The sequence below is a fragment of the Pseudophryne corroboree genome, unplaced genomic scaffold (genome assembly GCF_028390025.1).
Source record: "Pseudophryne corroboree isolate aPseCor3 unplaced genomic scaffold, aPseCor3.hap2 scaffold_3241, whole genome shotgun sequence".
NCBI classification, from domain to species: Eukaryota; Metazoa; Chordata; class Amphibia; order Anura; family Myobatrachidae; genus Pseudophryne; species Pseudophryne corroboree.
The window spans coordinates 1-5,567 of NW_026969925.1; the positions used below are offsets into that span (position 1 = coordinate 1).

The 5,567-nt window shown below is 34.4% G+C and overlaps 1 non-coding gene across 1 annotated transcript; it reads left to right on the forward strand.

Moving 5' to 3' along the window:
* Positions 1 to 2,159: 2,159 nt before the first annotated feature.
* On the forward strand, positions 2,160 to 2,233 carry TRNAN-AUU (transfer RNA asparagine (anticodon AUU)). Its single transcript has one exon. It is a non-coding gene; the product is annotated as a tRNA-Asn (tRNA).
* Positions 2,234 to 5,567: the final 3,334 nt, after the last annotated feature.

Consider the following 5,567-nt stretch of genomic DNA (forward strand, 5'->3'; position numbering starts at 1 on the left):
TTAGATTTGATTCAGTGATTTTATAAAAACATCTAGGAAGCACAATTTAGCAGTGGGTTGTAGAGAAAAAGAAATATGCTGGCAGAAAAATCCAATTGAGTGATTAAACAGCTCTTCATTTTCTGGCTTTATTTTTATGCTAACAAATTTGTTCTCTGAAAAGTGTCCACAAAGCAAAGTCTCTGATTAACACCTTTGTAGGGATGGTTTTTCACCTATTACTAAATTAAACTTGCTTCATTGGAAAGGCAGCAAGATGCATCCTCATTTCAATGTCTACTGAAATAATACAAGTTGACACCAGGAAACATTAACGCCACTGCATCCTTGCTGCTTTCTCATGTGGAAGTCTGTTTAATGTGAAAACAAGGTGATATCTAATTAGCACACAGGTAAGGAATTAAGAAAATCTTTATTTAAGGGTGAAGATGTTTCTCACAAAATCGTTGCCCCAATGCATCATTGAAATTCAAGCTGGAAAGATGATTTTAATATATCACTTGTACATTTTGTATTGCTCTTCTGGTGACAATGTAGTTTGTTTTTGTCAATTACCATTTTAATAATAGGGTAAAGAAAATGAAGTGGATTTTTGAAAGAAAACAAAACTGTCAATATACTATTAAAACAAATTAAAATGGTAAAAGTTATTGTACTTTAAGTAAAAATAAAAGAGCCAAAATATCAATCCCAGTTTTGGAATACTTTAATTAACAAACAAAAAAATGCATATAGCAGAGGATAGTTTCAATCTGCCTACCTCTGGGTTATGGGCCCAGCATGCTTCCATTGCTGTACTCTGCTGCACATGTAAGTGCAAGAGATCCTGAAGCACTCACTCATCATGGGAAAGTACCAATGTGTTTCTTCGTTGGTTGATAGAAGAAACATCTTACAAAAACTCTCCAGATTATTGACTTTATTAAGTTTTTCTAGGAAACGTTTTAGATGAATGCTTATTAGCCTTTGTCAGTATGTACTTTTGCAAAGTGTCTCTGTGGCGCAATCAGTTAGTGTGTATGGCTATTAACCAAAAGGTTGGTGGTTCAATCCCACCCAGGGACGTAATTGACCTTGTTATCAGATTTTGGTGATATTTAAGTAGACAAGTCAAAATTTCAAACCCCCTCTTATTGTGTAGGGTACCTGGCCTTCTCTGATGTAATCAGAGTTAGATTTGATTCAGTGATTTTATAAAAACATCTAGGAAGCACAATTTAGCAGTGGGTTGCAGAGAAAAAGAAATATGCTTGCAAAAAAATCAAATTGCTTGATTTAACAGCTCTTAATTTTCTTGCTTTATTTTTATGCTAACAAATTTGTTCTCTGAAAAGTGTCCACAAAGCCAAGTCTCTGATTAACACCTTTGTAGCGATGGTTTTTCACCTATTACTAAATTAAACTTGCTTCATTGGAAAGGCAGCAAGATGCATCCTCATTTCAATGTCTACTGAAATAATACAGGTTGACACCAGGAAACATTAACGCCACTGCATCCTTGCTGCTTTCTCATGTGGAAGTCTGTTTAATGTGAAAACAAGGTGATATCTAATTAGCACACAGGTAAGGAATTACGAAAATCTTTATTTAAGGGTGAAGATGTTTCTCACAAAATTGTTGCCCCAATGCATCATTGAAATTCAAGCTGGAAAGATGATTTTAATATATCACTTGTACATTTTGTATTGCTCTTCTGGTGACAATGTAGTTTTTTTTGTCAATTACCATTTTAATAACAGGGTAAAGAAAATTAAGTGGATTTTTGAAAGAAAACTATACTGTCAATATACTATTAAAACAAATTAAAATGGTAAAAGTTATTGTACTTTAAGTAAAAATAAAAGAGCAAAAATATCAATCCCAGTTTTGATTACTTAAATTAACAAAAAAAATGCATATAGCAAAGGATAGTTTCAATCTGCCTACCTCTGGGTTATGGGTCCAGCATGCTTCCATTGCAGTACTCTGCTGCACATGTAAGTGCAAGAGATCCTGAAGCACTCACTCATCATGGGAAAGTACCAATGTGTTTATTCGTTAGTTGATGGAAGAAACATCTTACAAAAACTCTCCAGATTATTGACTTTTTTAATGTTTTTCTAGGAAACGTTCTAGATGTATGCTTATTAGCCTTTGTCAGTAGGCACTTTTTGCAAAGTGTCTCTGTGGCGCAATCGGTTAGTGTGTTCGGCTATTAACCGAAAGGTTGGTGGTTCAATCCCACCCAGGGACCTAATTAAACTTCTGATCAGATTTTGGTGATATTTAAGTAGACAAGTCAAAATTTCAAACCCCCTCTTATGGTGTAGGGTACATGGCCTTCTCTGATGTAATCAGAGTTAGATTTGATTCAGTGATTTTATAAAAAACAGCTAGGAAGCACAATTTAGCAGTGGGTTGCAGAGAAAAAAAATATGCTGGCAAAAAAAATCCAACTGAGTGATTAAACAGCTCTTCATTTTCTGGCTTTATTTTTATGCTAACAAATTTGTTCTCTGAAAAGTGTCCACAAAGCCAAGTCTCTGATTAACACCGTTGTAGGGATGGTTTTTCACCTATTACTAAATTAAACTTGCTTCATTGGAAAGGCAGCAAGATGCATCCTCATTTCAATGTCTACTGAAATAATACAGGTTGACACCAGGAAACATTAACGCCACTGCATCCTTGCTGCTTTCTCATGTGGAAGTCTGTTTAATGTGAAAACAAGGTGATATCTAATTATCACACAGGTAAGGAATTAAGAAAATCTTTATTTAAGGGTGAAGATGTTTCTCCCAAAATCGTTGCCCCAATGCATCATTGAAATTCAAGCTGGAAAGATGATTTTAATATATCACTTGTACATTTTGTATTGCTCTTCTGGTGACAATGTAGTTTGTTTTTGTCAATTACCATTTTAATAATAGGGTAAAGAAAATGAAGTGGATTTTTGAAAGAAAACAATACTGTCAATATACTATTAAAACAAATTAAAATGGTAAAAGTTATTGTACTTTTAGTAAAAATAAAAGAGACAAAATATCAATCCCAGTTTTGGATTACTTTAATTAACAAAAAAAAATGCATATAGCAGAGGATAGTTTCAATCTACCTATCTCTGGGTTATGGGTCCAGCATGCTTCCATTGCAGTACTCTGCTGCACATGTAAGTGCAAGAGATCCTGAAGCACTCACTCATCATGGGAAAGTACCAATGTGTTTCTTCATTGGTTGATGGAAGAAACATCTTACAAAAACTCTCCAGATTATTGACTTTTTAAAGTTTTTCTAGGAAACGTTCTTGATGAATGCTTATTAGCCTTTGTCAGTATGTACTTTTTGCAAAGTGTCTCTGTGGTGCAATTGGTTAGTGTGTAAGGCTATTAACCAAAAGGTTGGTGGTTCAATCCCACCCAGGAATGTAATTGACCTTGTGATCAGATTTTGGTGATATTTAAGTAGACAAGTCAAAATTTCAAACCCCCTCTTATTGTGTAGGGTACCTGGCCTTCTCTGATGTAATCAGAGTTAGATTTGATTCAGTGATTTTATAAAAAACAGCTAGGAAGCACAATTTAGCAGTGGGTTGCAGAGAAAAAAAATATGCTGGCAAAAAAAATCCAATTGAGTGATTAAACAGCTCTTCATTTTCTGGCTTTATTTTTATGCTAACAAATTTGTTCTCTGAAAAGTGTCCACAAAGCCAAGTCTCTGATTAACACCTTTGTAGGGATGGTTTTTCACCTATTACTAAATTTAACTTGCTTCATTGGAAAGGCAGCAAGATGCATCCTCATTTCAATGTCTACTGAAATAATACAAGTTGACACCAGGAAACATTAACGCCACTGCATCCTTGCTGCTTTCTCATGTGGAAGTCTGTTTAATGCGAAAACAAGGTGATATCTAATTAGCACACAGGTAAGGAATTAAGAAAATCTTTATTTAAGGGTGAAGATGTTTCTCACAAAATCGTTGCCCCAATGCATCATTGAAATTCAAGCTGGAAAGATGATTTTAATATATCACTTGTACATTTTGTATTGCTCTTCTGGTGACAATGTAGTTTGTTTTTGTCAATTACCATTTTAATAATAGGGTAAAGAAAATTAAGTGGATTTTTGAAAGAAAACAATACTGTCAATATACTATTAAAACAAATTAAAATGGTAAAAGTTATTGTACTTTAAGTAAAAATAAAAGAGCCAAAATATCAATCCCAGTTTTGGATTACTTTAATTAAAAAAAAAAAGCATACAGCAGAGGATAGTTTCAATCTGCCTACCTCTGGGTTATGAACCCAGCATGCTTCCATTGCTGTACTTTGCTGCACATGTAAGTGCAAGAGATCCTGAAGCACTCACTCATCATGGGAAAGTACCAATGTGTTTCTTCGTTGGTTGATGGAAGAAACATCTTACAAAAACTCTCCAGATTATTGACTTTTTAAAGTTTTTCTAGGAAACGTTTTAGATGAATGCTTATTAGCCTTTGTCAGTATGCACTTTCGCAAAGTGTCTCTGTGGCGCAATCAGTTAGTGTGTACGGCTATTAACTAAAAGGTTGGTGGTTCAATCCCACCCTGGGATGTAATTGATCTTGTTATCAGCTTTTGGTGATCTTTAAGTAGACAAGTCAAAATTTCAAACCCCCTCTTATGGTGTAGGGTACCTGGCCTTCTCTGATGTAATCAGAGTTAGATTTGATTCATTGATTTTATAAAAACAGCGAGGAAGCACAATTTAGCAGTGGTTTGCAGAGATAAAAAATATGCTGGCAGAAAAATCCAATTGAGTGATTAAACAGCTCTTCATTTTCTGGCTTTATTTTTATGCTAACAAATTTGTTCTCTGAAAAGTGTCCACAAAGCCAAGTCTCTGATTAACACCTTTGTAAGGATAGTTTTTCACCTATTACTAAATTAAACTTGCTTCATTGGAAAGGCAGCAAGATGCATCCTCATTTCAATGTCTACTGAAATAATACAAGTTGACACCAGGAAACATTAACGCCACTGCATCCTTGCTGCTTTCTCATGTGGAAGTCTGTTTAATGCGAAAACAAGGTGATATCTAATTATCACACAGGTAAGGAATTAAGAAAATCTTTATTTAAGGGTGAAGATGTTTCTCACAAAATCGTTGCCCCAATGCATCATTGAAATTCAAGCTGGAAAGATGATTTTAATATATCACTTGTACATTTTGTATTGCTCTTCTGGTGACAATGTAGTTTGTTTTTGTCAATTACCATTTTAATAATAGGGTAAAGAAAATGAAGTGGATTTTTGAAAGAAAACAATACTGTCAATATACTATTAAAACAAATTAAAATGGTAAAAGTTATTGTACTTTAAGTAAAAATAAAAGAGCCAAAATATCAATCCCAGTTTTGGATTACTTTAATTAACAAAAAAAAAGCATATAGCAGAGGATAGTTTCAATCTGCCTACCTCTGGGTTATGGGCCCAGCATGCTTCCATTGCTGTACTCTGCTGCACATGTAAGTGCAAGAGATCCTGAAGCACTCACTCATCATGGGAAAGTACCAATGTGTTTCTTCGTTGGTTGATGGAAGAAACATCT